The sequence below is a fragment of the Silurus meridionalis genome, chromosome 20, assembly GCF_014805685.1.
Source record: "Silurus meridionalis isolate SWU-2019-XX chromosome 20, ASM1480568v1, whole genome shotgun sequence".
In the NCBI taxonomy this organism is placed as follows: Eukaryota; Metazoa; Chordata; class Actinopteri; order Siluriformes; family Siluridae; genus Silurus; species Silurus meridionalis.
Genome location: NC_060903.1, coordinates 9,539,777 through 9,555,000, shown reverse-complemented (window position 1 = coordinate 9,555,000; position 15,224 = coordinate 9,539,777). Strand labels below are relative to the sequence as shown.

General features: G+C 38.7%; 1 protein-coding gene across 13 annotated transcripts in view; it reads right to left on the bottom strand.

The window, feature by feature from the left end:
• mbnl1 (muscleblind-like splicing regulator 1) overlaps positions 1–14,305 on the bottom strand; it is a 67,483-nt gene extending 53,178 nt beyond the window's left edge. For 7 of the 13 annotated variants that reach the window (XM_046876698.1, XM_046876702.1, XM_046876706.1 and 4 more), the window contains exons 1-2: positions 14,157–14,304; positions 13,089–13,220 (exon numbers count right to left, since the gene is read on the bottom strand). The gene's annotated coding sequence lies outside the window, so the exon portion shown is untranslated. Of the gene's footprint in view, positions 176–13,088; positions 13,221–13,547; positions 13,566–14,156 lie in introns of those variants that run through there. The other 6 variants (XM_046876703.1, XM_046876704.1, XM_046876708.1 and 3 more) reach the window with 3 other exon arrangements.
• Between the last annotated feature and the right edge of the window lie 919 nt (positions 14,306–15,224).

Sequence of the window (15,224 nt, the reverse complement as noted above, 5' to 3'; positions counted from 1 at the left end):
GAGCCCCTGTGCGTGCCCCTCTGTGTGCATGCAAGAGCCAAACGCCTCAGTGCTGCAAAAGAGTAAAAGCAAGAGAGGAAGGAAGAGAGCGAGAAAGAGAGCGAGCGAGAGAGAGAGAGTAAGAGAGAGAGAGAGAGCGCGAGAGCAGCAACAGCAGTCTAACTGCACAACAGTACTGCGCAGAGCATCCAGCCAAGCGACCAATCATGCACAAGCATAACCCTGCCCACTAGCGCCAACCAGGAAGTGTTGTCACAGCACCTCTGGGGGAAGGAAGAGGCAGAGAGCGAGAGAGCAAAAGAGAGAGAGAGAGAAAAAGAGAGAGAGAAAGAGGGAAAGGAATGGGAGGGGAGAAAGAAGGAAGGAAAGGTATTTAAAAAAAAAAGAAAACTGAGAGGGGCTGTGTGAGAAACTATGTAGTGATTTTCTTCAGTCCCTTGAGAGTTATCTTCTATGCAGACTGCAGTGATATTATAAACACACACACACACACACACACACACACACACACACACACACACACACACACACACACAGGCATACATTAAAAGTCGCCCAGATGCCTGTTCACATAAAGGCTTCACTCTTCTTTTTTTCATGACTAGCCATTAAACTTGTATTGTCATATGAACTGCCATTACACAGGATTTAGTGTGAACTAGCTTAACATCGATGGTGTTTAAGCTAGTCACAAACACAAAATGGAAGAAAGCTTATAGACACCTGACCATCAGATTTGCTTTTTGAACATCTATTTCCACATTTAGTCCCCCTTTTTCTGTCATAATATCCTCCACTCTGCTAAGATGTTTCACTACATTATGGAGTGTGCTTAAAAAGATTTGAGCTCATTCAGCTACAAGGGTGTTACCAAGACTTGTACTGATGCATGGTGAGGAGGCCTGGGGTTCCAGTCAGCAATCGATTCATCCCAAAAGTGTTCAATAGGGTTGGGGTTAGAGCTCTGTAGCAGGCCGCTCAAGACCTTTAACTCTAACCCATGTATACCATACTGTATCTTCATGGAGCAGAAGCATTGTCATGCTAGAACAGGTTTCGGTCTACTAGTTTAAGTGAAGGGAAAATGTACTATGCTACCAAATCCAAAGACATCCGATACATTTGTGTGCCTCCAACTTTTTGGTAACACTTTTGGGAAAAAACACATATGGCTGGAAAAGTCAAGTGTTCTTATGTCTATATAGTGTATGTCTGCTGTGAAACAATCCTTAGCACATAAATCACTGTTCAAAGTGACAAAGAATCAAATCATTCTATCATATGATTCAAAGCTTATTGATCATTAAAATGCAGTTTAGCATGTTTTCCCAACATGAAAACATCCACCTACATTGGGTTAATCCAGGAAACTGTAAATAGACTTGAATAGAACTGTGAATAGGTGACTAAGAGCTACAGTATTTCCCAGGACAAACTATTCACCGCTACCATAACAACCATCAAATGTTTTAGTGAAGGGTTAAGCATATCATAGAAACATTTTACAGCTCTGATCTATACAGTCCTGCATAATTAACCTTATCTGGCAAATAACTGTAAGCAATAATAAAAACACTGGCACTTTGATAGAAGCTTTAAGGATCAAAACACATCAAATAAAAGGTCTAAAATTACATGAAAAGTTTTGTATGTTTTTGGGACGCAGCCAGAGCAGTGTTCATATACTGTATATGTTCATCTCGTATATGTCTTTCAAGTCTTGACATAATGCTGTGACCGAGTGAAGAAGTAGTATTGGAATTTATACCCAACTTAAAGAAAACACATCAGTGCTATTAAACCACATACATGCCCATATAAATGCACACACATGCCGAGATCTTCGTTCACGTCAGGCAAAAACCGATAAGCATAACAAGAAGCCAAAAAGCAACCCAAGTCATTTACTAAGCAGATGAATAACTTGTTGGCATTTCTGGAAGCGAGAATGGGCAGTGTGGAGTCACGTGTTTCAAAAGACCTTTTATTAAAGCCACATGAACAGCCTAAAGATCCACGAAGAGCAACTCAAGAACTAAGAGGAAAGATTTGGATTGTAATGAGTATAAACAGTCCGCTACAATGGCTTAGGACTACGATTGGCATTAACAGTTCTATATTTAAGTTCCCACCATAGAACAATTCACTGCACACACGGCATACCCCAATAATAATTATACTCTAATAAATGGCATTTGGTGCCACCCAGATTTACATTTACGTCATTGAAGACGACCCTATGCAGAGCAATTATCTCATTTATAAAGAGCAGTTGAGGGTTAAGGGCCTTGCTCAAGAGCCCAGCAGGGCAGATTTCCAGTGGTGGGATCTGAACTCACAGCCTTTCGATCAGAAGTCAAATGTTTTCACTACTGGGCTACCCCCCAGATCCCTTTTTGATTCTGGTTCCTCTCTCATGAGTGGCTTGCTCTTTATGGATAGACTTATAGACATTAACTTGTGGGGACTAAGATACATTTCAATTTTTATAACCTTTTAATCTCTGTAAAGCTGCTTTGGGACAATGTCCATTGTTAAAAGTGCTATACAAATAAAACTGAATTGAAAAGCCTAATAACCATTGTTTCTTTGGTATGCTTGTTTAACAGGACTAGAACGTTATTGCAGGCCGATAATGTCCTGGGAGTTGAACCGCCTTGTTCAACAGTGACCTCAGCAACATTTAAAAACGCATCTGAATAGACCTCTGTCAGCTCACACACACTGCTGACAAACTCTAATCTCACCATGACAGCTACTCTCAAAACGGTGGTGGCTCGAATGGGATTAGATACTGACATGCAGGCAGTGGCAAGAAACGCAGTTTTTTGAACGTAGCTCTTCACACTGAAATTCCATGTAAGAATGCAAGAATTTTACTGACAACTTCAGAGAAGGTTTTTCTCTTTTTTTTTTTTAGGGTTTTTTTTTTGTTTTTTTATGACAGCTCAACACAAGCAGGTCAGCCTGGGTCACATACCTACCAATGACATTGCAGGTGATCTTACCAGAGAACTCACTCTGCCCAGACATGCGCTGCACGTAATTTTGACACCCTGATGATATTTTAGTAAGAATTTACTGTACTGTTTATGAAACACACCTAACCATTCTACTGCTAGAATTGGTACAGCCTCTAACAGCATATAATCTGTAGCTGTTGGTCACGAAGGTGCTGACTGACACCGCACTGCTGGCACACCTAGGACACGACACAGCACATTTCTGAGTCAACCTGATTTACATACAATTGCAAGTGTAGTTAAAACCGTTTGTAGACAGACGTGTAAATAAATCTGACAAAATCTGCTGTTTGTAACATCCTTTTTGTTTTGTTTCTTGTTTTTTCACCTAAGTTTGTCACATACAGTATATAATGAAATTTTTTATTTCACAAATCCCAGCTTGTTATGAAGTTGGCATTGGGTCTGCCATGAGTTAAGGTTACTGATCAAGGGCCCAAAAGTGGTAGCTTGGCAGTCCCAATTCTCTATACTTTTCAGCTGTCTCTAGTTCCACTTGTTTTTTTGAGAAGTATGTAGGTGACGCTGTCTGATGGCCAGAATTGTCAAACAGCTCCCTTAGCCTTATCCCAACCACAGTTACCCTAAGGGTAACTCATCTGTTGGAGCTATACAATGGTGCCGCAAAAACACTGTCCAGACAAAGTTACTGAACTGGCCCATGACTGGTCCTGCCATCTACTGTATTCCTTTTTGCCTCTATTTTCAGCAACTAGGCCACAGAGTTCTACTTGGCCTAACATCTACAGTCAAGATGGCTGGTGAGGCTTACTGATATACACATGCTGAATACAATGAAAGAGGGTTGGTTAGTGAAGATGACTACACTAAAGGTACAATATAGTTCTTTCAATTGAATAAACAATAAAAGTTAGGTTTTGCATTTTTATTTTGGTTATTTTCATTTGAGATATTTCAGTGGCCTAAACATAAGGTTAACTGATGAGTGATATACTCAAAATCTATTTGTCAGAATTAGCAAAATGCAGAGAATTTGCCAGGTCTGATTTGTTAGTGGTTGGAACACCTCGGATGGCATCTCCCAAAAAAAAGTGACGAAATAAATATGCATGGGGAATCTAGGGCGCAGGAGTACCTCTCATTGCATTGTCTGTGTTCTTTTCACCAAACTGTTAGCTCAAGAATTAGCAGTGCTGTAGCTGACATTGGCATGGTGCTAAGTCTGTGGCAATTTGCACATTTAGATCTCACGCCAGGGTGACAATTCAGCATTGTTTACAACACTGTCCTTCACCCTCACTTCCTCACCCTTTCCTTCTCAGCAATTCATTCAGATTTTATGCACAAGGAAAATATTTCTTGGCTGTATTTGATTATTTAGCTGCCACTCGGCTCACAATCCTCTGTCTGTGTTATAAGTGATGATCGTCCTAGAAATACTGCAAAGTTTATTCACAGACAGTGAGGCAAAAGTCATAGTTTCCATGAAACAGCTCTTGGACTTTTTAATCATTCTTAGAATTTCCATGTATAACAGCAACATATACTTATCATAAAACTACCTTTAGTATATGTTCTATTATATTCCTGGTTTTTAATAATAACTTGCTGCCTGAAATATGTGGCTTGTGAGATTGTTACAAAATGCAATGTTTGTTGGTTGCTACACGTGACGTACATTTAAATACTGTATATACACTATATATTCAAAAATATTATGACACTTGACTTTTCCAGTCATATTTGGTTCTTTCCCAGACTGTTATAACAAAGCTGAAGGAACACAATTGTATAGGATGTCTTTCAATGTGGAGCATTACATTTTTCCTTCATTTGAACTAGAAGACCTAATCCTGTTCCAGCATTACAATGCCCCTATGCACAAAGAGAGCTCAATGAAAATACATAGGCTGAAAGAGATGATCTTAAGTGGTCTGCTGTAGGGCTCTGACCTCAACCCTGTTGAACACCTTTTAGATGAATTAGAATGCAACAGTCCCTGACTTTACTAATCCTCTTTACTGATCTTGTGGTTAAATAAGGACAAATCTCCACAAGCACACTTTTAAAACTAGTGGAACATACAGAAATGTCATTACAACAGCAAATAGGGACTGGGATGTTCAATAAGCACATACAAATCTTATGGTCAGGTGTCCAAAAAATCTATAATATATACAAATATAAATATATACATATATATATTTTGTCATTATTCTCAAAATAACTGGCAACAGAAGTGTACAGAGGTTTTCCAAGACGGGTTCCACTGAGAACAGGTCTTGCAAGAGTCGATCAAAGAAGTTGAGTCTCGTGCTGTGTGTTAGGTGCAAAAGCTGCTTTAAAAACCAGACGCATGAGTGCTGCCAGAATTGCTTTAGAGCTTGCAGAAGCGGAGGGTCCGCTTGTCAGGGCTCAGACCATATGTTGCACACTACAACAAGACGGTTTATATGGCCGTTGTCAGCAGGAAGCATATTCTGATGTTGGCTCACAAGCAGGCCCACAAATAATTTGCTGAAGACAACCTGTCTAATTGCATGAATTACTGGAACTATTTCCTGTAGTCTGATGAAACTACTGGTGTCCAGCATGTGTGGCAACACCCTGGTGAGGATTACCAAGGAAATTGTGTCTAACCTACAGTCAAGCATGGTGGTGGTAGCATCATGGTCTGGGGCTGCATGAGTGCTGCTGGTACTGTGGAGCTGCAGGTCATTGAGGGATTCCAACATGTATTGTGACATTCTAAATCAGAACGGCAGTTTTCCAAAATGATAATTACCCCAAACACTTTGCTAAGATGTGCTTAGGAAGCTGAAGGAGTGGCCGAGAATGTCTCCAGACCTAAACCCTATAAAGCACTGGTCCCCAGCCTGAATTTAGCGGTAATGTATTATGTGTTACCGGCCGGAGCAGCCCCTTTAAGAAGGTAGCGGATGGAGGTAAGACATGTCATCTAGGCATCATGACATGCATCAAGAGTGAGTCATAGACAGATGTGGGGAAGAGAATCCGGTAATTTTCCAAAATAAAACATTGATCAGAATCAGACAATAAATAAAACGGAAATGTATGTACTGTATTCTTTCACTATCCTTAAGCGGAAAGTGAAGAAGCGCCAGGTGTTTAACATACAGCAGCTCTATGATGTTATTACTGAGGATCAGAGGATCCCAGCAACAACCTGTGCAACTTTGGTAAATTGTTAGATAACAGTGGTGCTCACACAAAGTATTGATATTTTGGACACAGTTTTGACATGGTCACTTAGGGTGTACTCACTTTTGTTGCCAGCTATGTTGACAATAATGTAATTATTGTCTGTAATGCAATGTAATGTGTGTGTGTGTCCAGTAAAACAGGAGGTTTCTGGCATGTTTGGCACGCTACACCAGTTTCATGTTCTACCATAACTGACTTATGTAACTTATATAAGTGATTTGTAAAAAAAGAAATAGTGGAGAGAGCTTATCTTGCACATTATTAGCACATGGATTTACACCTTGGTGCAGCAGGTAGCAATGCAGCCTGCCAGCTCCAGGTTTTAATTCTGGGTTTAATTCTGAGCTCAGGTTACTGTCTATGTGGAGTTTCACATGTTTTCTTAGTGTTCATAATTGTTTCCTCCTTCTTCCAAGGGAGGAAACAAATACATAGCATTTGTGAGTGTGTGCATGGTGTTGTGAAGTGGACATTTTAATCTGTGACTGGCATTAACAATACTATCTCAATGCTAGCTCATGGCTACTCTTATGCCATGAATAAATCTCTGTCTTCGTACATATAAAGTTTGGCTATGTGACTGTGCATACAGAAAGCAGTCGTTGTCCCACATTAGACAATGAATGCAAGTCTGTCTGCAGAGGGGCCTTATTTCTGCTCAACACGGTATGGAATGTGAGGTTATGATCATGATCATCAATCACCAACTTAGTGCCATAAAATCATATAACTGACACTAGAATTGACATTCATTGAATTAATAACATCAATAACACAATTAATAACAAATTTGACTGTTTTTTTTTTAATAAGGAAGAAAAGAAAAATCCTTGCCTTTTAGTTCTTCTTCTTTAATTAATTGTTTTATAATTGTACCTCTCACTACTACCACTACCACTACCTTGTGCCTTTTACAAGATACAGTTTCAGATCCTTCCATGAGCAGCTCAGAGGCACTTCTTTCAGATGCTCGTATGGCAAATTGTGTTTTTGAAAAAGGGTTGTGAACCGTTAACTACATGCTCACATATGTAAAGTAACGGTTCACTGGGTTGTGTAAATAAATACATATAATTTCAATAAACCTTTGAAGAACTTGCCCACTTCTAGAACCATTAAAGTGCAGGCTATGTTATGCTGGTGTTTAGCTAAATTACATTCATACTAAAAGTAAAATTAAATCAATTAATTAATTAAAAAAGCACAACAATCGAATGAAGGTAAAGTATAACAATGGAGAACTGTGATAGACATTTTGAACATGCATATCTCACAGACATATGTACACACACATAGAGGGTGCATGTCATGCTGTTACACACAATAGGTTTCCTGTCTTTACAGTCACACGGTTGTAAATTAGCAACTGAGATGAGAAAGGGGACTGTGAATTTAGATTTAAATACATTTATAAATGTAACTAAATTATATATATAGGTCACAATGCCTTAATCAAAACTAGACAAAAAATTGCCATAAAGAAATGAGTATGTGCCATTATTATTTATTACAAATATATTTCACATATACATACACAAATAATAATGTCCCTGAATCACATCGTGACTATTTCACTTTCATTTGTACTAAGGCACGTGGTAAGTGACAATCAAGTCTTCAAATACTACCAGTGCTGGAAAGTAACAAAGTAATTGTACTTCGTTACAATATTTAATACATCTTTCAACTATAAAAATATTCTCAGTTTGGGTAAACATTTACTACACTACATTTTAAAATGTAAACTTACCATAACTTTTAGCTACAGTACATAAAAAAAAACATTCTGTTCTTTGCTACCATTAAGTGATACCGCAAGTGTTCGCAAACTTGTGCAAACTCTCCACTGTTGTCCCACAAGGCTCAGTACTTGATCCTCTCCATTTCTCCCGCTATACTCACGCTCTTGTTGAAGTCATATCCTCACACACACACACAAACCCCCACACACCCCCACACTTCACTTTCTTACCTTCAGGAAAGCGATTCCATCAGGCTGTTCAACACCCAGGACTAAACTGGAACTGAAACTCACACGCACGCACACACTCAACGGTGTTACTGAGCTGCTACAAATCTGAACTCAAACACACACTCATACTCATTTCACACACATTCATGTCTTCAACACAACCTAATTTATATTATTATTTTATTATAACTATATAACTGCTTACATGCTGTTTGCTGTTCTACATTACTGCTGCTCTTGCTCTTGTGTTTTTATTTTGTGTTTATTCACAAGTACACTACTGTATACAGTTCTCTTTTGCACATTGTACTGTATAACATACAGTAGGTTTACTGGTGGCACTATTTTGTGTTTTGTGTATTTGTCCTACACTGTCTTTTGGACTGTCCTTTGTCTGCACTGTTTGCACTTGGTTGGACACGATGCACTTTATGAGGCGAGGACAACTTACTTTAGTCCTTTGCTCTGTGTTCTTGTAGCTCTATGTTGTTTTCTGTTGTTTTATGTAGCACCATGGTTCTGGAGAAATGATCAGTCATTTTACAGTGTACTGTGTCTGCTATATATGGTTGAAATGACAATAAAAGCTTCTTGACTCGACGTGAACAGCGGAGTGCAAGCAACAGGTGAAGACCTACCTCTTTGTGAAACACTGAAAAAAATTCCTCACGACAAAGTTGTAGGATGATTTATCTTAAGTTTGTTATCTAGCGTACCAGTTTAGATTTATTTCTTGATAGAGATTTAAAAAACTTTTGTACATCGCTCTGGAAAAGGGCATCTGCTAAATGCCAATAATGTAAATGTCTGATGTCAGGATAATAGAACATTGAACTACATAAATTATTAAAGTATAGTTCTTATAAATCAGTACTTTTACTTTAGATTTTTTTTTAAAAGCAAGTAGTTTTTGAAAGTATAAAAAAGATTACTTTTACTGAAGTAATACTTAAACAAGTTATTCATACTTTTACTACAGTATACTGTTCTAGATATTGGCAAAGGAATATGAGTTTAGGTTTACTGTGTGCAGCTGCACAGTTTCTGAAACTTGCCCACAGATGCTCTGCATTCGTAATATAATCTACTTGAAGAAATAAATTATTGCCACAATGTACTAGTTAAGAGTTTTTTTAATTGACAAGGGGAAATGAGTTCTCACTTGGACTGTAAGCATCACTTTCATCAGCCTCTGTGTCCTATGCTGATAAAACAAGAAAACTCAATTGCTGGATGTGAACACAAGCCGGATCATCATCCCTTAATATTAAAACAGCCTCTGTTCATGTTCACACAGGTAGTGAAATAATCGCTCATTAATGCAGTCAGGTCTGTTGGCTCATTATGCCTTTTAATTAGGTTGTTATAACCATTGCCTGCTCTGATCTTTACAGCATGTAAGTGTTCGCTGATGGTGTGATGGTGCAGCAGCATCGACATTTTGACAGAATCACTGAATTGATATCCGACTTTCCAACAACTTGCTCAAATTGCATGTAATAAAGCAGACTTTATTACACCATGCTATGCAGACTGATTGCATATCTTGCTTTATACTAAAAAAAATAAAAAATAAATGAATAAATAAGCAGGGCAACAGAGGTGACATGAAAGCAGCAGATATGATAAAAAAAGATTCAAGTGATATGCCTGCAAAAAAAAATGAGATGTACCGAATAAGCAACCAGCTGAGTAAACATACTTACTAACAACTAAGCTTTCATACTGGCAGTTTATTCGGAAACAAAGCATGGATCACATGAAACGTTTGTGAGGCAACAGCTGTCATGTGGACCAGGGAATTCACTGCAGTACCAAACCGAGAGATCTGTAGGAGTTTGGTTGCAGTGCTATGTGCCAGAGTTTCCCATTAATGTAAACACAATTCTAACTCAGGAGTGCACTTGTTCAGGAATTAAAAGTAACCTGTGTACAGTGTGTGTGTGTGTGTGTGTGTGTGTGTGTGTGTGTGTGTGTGTGTGTGAGACAACACCATTCATTTGCAAACAAAAATATTATTAGTCTTTTACTACATCGTTATAAATCATAGTTTTTATATTACATAGCATGCCGAAATGAAGTGAGCCATGTTCAAGCAGACAAGCAGAAAAATCGAGAGATAAAACCTTTAGCTATGCTGTGTTCTTGAGCACTTTGCTTGCACAGCTGATAATACATCCTGCTTCTCTTTAAAAGTCCTGTTTCTCAGAAAATATCCGTTTTCTCCAGAAATGTTGAATACTACCCTAAAGCTTTCTTATATCCACTATCAATCCCAGCATCCTTAGAAGTAGCAAAGCCACCCGCTACACCATCAAGCTCCCCTCTGTGTTTTGTGCAAAAGCCTGAGGGCAGTGCATTTATTTCATGTCTAGTGCAACTGTGTGTCAATAAATAAAAAATAAAATTTTATCATGGGCGAATATTCTCCCTAACGAGAATTATCACAGTAAAACTTTCATATGTCAAAGAATGTTTTATATTAAGTAGTGCAACGATTAATCCGATGACAAGTCAACAATTAGTCAATTCTGAAAAATATATTTTTTTTATTCAACTAGTCAACTGTTTAATTAACACAAATGTAAGAGCACAAAAATCTCTATTTCTGGGTAATACCACAGCAAAGCCACTGATAAGCAGTGTTGATACACTGTCTAATGCACCATGTAAACTGGTTTCATGACCAACAAACACTGAGGTAGTTTTAAAATACCAAATTAAACCCGGACTGGCAAAAGCACAGCAGGCTTCATTTCTGGAAAATCATCAGATGGAATATGGAAAGAAGTTTGAATGTAATTTCAAACTGTGTTCATGACTAAACATGACTAAAAAAATAAAGGTGAGCCATTTCACCAATCCTTTAAAAAATAAAAGGAAAATCAGCTTTCATAGCAGAACACTGACAGGATCCACGTGCATTAAAAATGAAAGCTCAGGGCTTGGGGAGTGAAATATACAAAATGGTTGACCTCAAAGCCCATTTACATTACATTCAAGAGGCTCTCTCTCTCTCTCTCTCTCTCTCTCTCTCTCTCTCTCTCTATATATATATATATATATATATATATATATATATATATATACATATATATATACACTGTAAAGATTATTCATCTTGTTTTGCATTCCTCTGAGAAAATTTTCACATCGTGAGAAACTTCTGCAAATGTGGCCGTATATCGGCCACAGTTGAGTGATCGGAGATTATTGTCTGAGTGAGAAAATATCGGCGATTCACAGCCCTGCTGTCAGTAAGAAATGAAAGCGGAAGTACAGTTTAAACAAACTGAAGTGAACGCAAAAAATATTTTTTGAGAACAAAAAAAAAAGTTTGAGTGCAAAACATTTCGTTTAGTCTGTTTATGTGATTTCAAAGAAAAGATCCCATGAAAAGTACAAATTTCAAGTACCATTTTACTTTAGATGAACTCCTTATTTGCAAATAAAACTCCTCAGAAGAGTAACAAGTTGTTTTACAAAAAAAAAAAAAAAACAACATTCTGCAAAACAGTGAGAACAAAGTACAAGTAGTTTGACAGAAAAATACGAATAGTGGAAATGCTCTCGTTCCAGTCTTTGTTTTGAATAAGGAAATCATTTAGCGCAATTTATTTCTCAAAGGTAAATCATGCGCTGAGAATACGAAATGTATAGCGCACCAGCATTTGCAACCACATTCCAGATGAGTTCACACAGCTGACACCTGCTCTGACCTATCTCGATATAAAAGTCTACTCACGCTAAACTGCCATTTTAACATCACCTGAATCTCCAGGTCTGCATTTCAGCTTTGTAGGTCGAACCTGTGCATTTATGACCCTGGTACTGTACTTTGTTTCCCCACATGGTTACACATGAAGAAATGTAAGGGCACAAAAACAACGGTTTACACCAGGGAGAAAGGGGAAGTTCGACATTTCATTAGAGTGTGGAGAAGTGAGGACGAGGAAGTGTAAACAGATCTCACAATGACAAAAAATACATATATATATTCGAGAACCACTCCCTCGTTCCTCAACCTCCGCCATCTTTAATTAGCAGTAACAGCTTACTGTGAGTGCTATTAGCACAACAGCATCGACCTGACAAACAGCGTCAACACTCCATGTACTCTTAAAATCAACTAATCAAACATAAAAATATACTTACAAAACTACATAATGCTGTTTAAACATTACAAAATCAGTAGCCAGTGAAACACAGAAAGCTATTTGAGCAAAAGCAGAAGTAGCCTGCTTGAAGACCAACATCCAGAAAGCCACAACCGCATGAAACCGCTCAACTACACACTTTATTTAAGTCAAACAAGTATGAGTAAAGATTACAAGTAATTATTTTGTATAGTCTCTTATAATATTATATAATTTTCTTTATTCCAGTCCATTTTAGTATACACAATCTTTGTGTACGCATCAATTCAAAAAAGAAACTGATAAAGCACCAGATAGCAAGAACAAATCGTACAACTAGCCTGACTCTGGAAACAAGGCAGAAATCAATAAATGGGCCTCGAACGGGTTTGACCTGGGAAATCGGCTCCACAAAGAAATCTATGTATGCAATCATCAACGGCACGCTCCGGGAAAACAAAAGACGACCAGTAGGAAGCTGCGTTCGTTTCGATTCGGATGCCAATTTGATGTAGAGCACAAACACACACACTAAGAGTTAATTTAAACTAATTTTATGTTATTTTGTAGTAATAAACTCCTGTTCTGCATGTCAGTAAACCGCGAAACTCGAAAAGTAAAGAGAAGCATTTTGTAATTAAAAATAGGGATATGTTTGGTGTGTTTATGTGTCAGCGAAGATACACAAAAGTACTGGACACTATATATAATAATAAAAAAAAGGTGTGTTGATGTGCGTGGGTGTGTATAAGTCAATAAAATGGCTCATACCTATGTGTGGTGCTGGTGCAGAGCTCCTTCTGAAACCGAGGCAGGAACTCAGCTGTACACCACATGCTGCTCACTGCTGTGCATTCTGGGTAATTTCTGTACAAGTTGGTGAGCTGCAAGCGGAAGTGACACCTACAACAGCAAAGCAACACAGAAGTGTTAGTATGTGGAGGGGGTGGGGAGTGTGAGTGAGTGCGTATGTGTTTGTTGGATTGCAGTTCTCAGATATCGATCAGCGGGAGGAAAAAAAAAAGTTCAGGTCTTATTATGCAAAACAGAGTGTATTCGGGCGAGTGTGTGAACACACTCGGCACCTCGAGATCTCCATGGAAACCTGGCTTTATCTCATTTGCATCTGCACACACAATATGATTAGGAGGCTTATTAACATCACGAGTGTTGCCTTCAGGACAAGGATTTACAAGCTAAAAGATCTGCGTATGACTCCTAAGCTGTTACCTCGAATCCCCTGTGATAACCGCAGGCCTCGTCTCGAACTCAGTGCAAGCTGGGGCTTTTCTGCAAGAAGGAGGAAGCAACGTGCAGAACGGACCAGTGTGCACCGCTTAAGATAACAGTACGGGGAGTTGAACAGGAAGAGGGGCGTGTCTGCTAAGCAGCCGTGTGTGTACGTGCGTGGGCGTGGGCGTGTGCGAGATAGGCAGGGTTATTTCAGTTCCCTTTTTTAGGTTGCGCCAGGTGTGTGTGTGCTTCTGATTAATTGCTTGTCTGCTCTGGATTGAAAGCATGAGCTGCTGCAAGAGATCAAAACACGTCGTCAAAGAGAAAGTGAGTCAGAATGCAGACTGAGTTGGGATGAGGTGGACAGAGAGAAAGAGAGAAAGAGAAAGCAAGGCAGGGAGAACAGACGAGCACGAGAGCAAACAGAGTCGTCTTTCTCTTTCTGTATAAACATTGCATTGTCAGTACACGGAGGTAAACATTCCATGGCACTCAGTGTGTAAAAAAAAATACACCACACTCCTTTCTCGCTCCAGCCACTGGCATTCGGGTGCATTCTGTCACTGCAGCATGAGCTAACACAGACGCGTTAAGACGGTTGCTTACCTTGCTGTCTCTCTAGCTGGCTCTCTGTCTGACATCCAATACACCACGTCCTTGTCCTCCTGGCTAGCTGCTGACAGGAAGCAGAATCAGTCCGTCCCTATTTATGGTCCCCAGACGCTGCAGTACGCCGAAAGCCTGACACGTTCTTAATCCAGCTCTGCGAAAAAAAAAAAAAAAAAGGAAAGGAGAAGAGATGAGGAAAAATAATTTAAAGAAACATATGAATTCAAATGTACAAAGAACTGCTGGTCCAAAATGATGAGCTGATAGTGACAGGTACGAAATCAATAATGATTTGATGTGTGACATTCAGGAAAGTTTATAGACCTAACTAAGAACCAATAATGACAAACCATAGAAACAGATTTCTATATACCGAACATTTTAAGACCTTTAAATCTCCAAAATCACTTCTATGGGCAGACGATGAAGCTGGTTAACAAACGCTTAGAATACATAACCACGGAAAATGAATTACAACTGCATTCTACAGACATGACAAAATCTCTTATCAAAGCTGATTTACAACAATAAAAAAGAACTTCCAGTTCCTTACATCATAAAACTCATTTGTATGATGTCCACGCACTGATCAAGTATTACACAATGATGTTAGTGATGATGTAACGATGTAGAACTTCATTTACAAACATGTGGTTCGCATAAATGTTTAATGACTACCCCAATAACTGCCCCTAAACTTACATTATGACTCAGTTTGGAGAAAACAAGTTTTCTGATCATTGCTCAGTACTGAAAGCCAAACGCACTGAAAGCCAAAGCTGGAGCTTGTTGTTTTCCCTGCTCCAACACTGTGCGCTCAGTCTCAAACACTAAATATCTGATTTTCTAAAATTTGCAACTGAATTTTATTTATATAATGTGTTTTACAATATAATTACCGTTTTTACAAAGCAAGAGGTCTAGACATAGATTGTGATCACCAATGAAAAAGCCACGGAGGCCACGAAAACTCCCTGAGACGACATGAGAACAAAATCTTGAGAGGACTTAAACTCAAAAGGGACCCCATTCTCCACTAAGTGACACCAGATAGTGAGATTATGA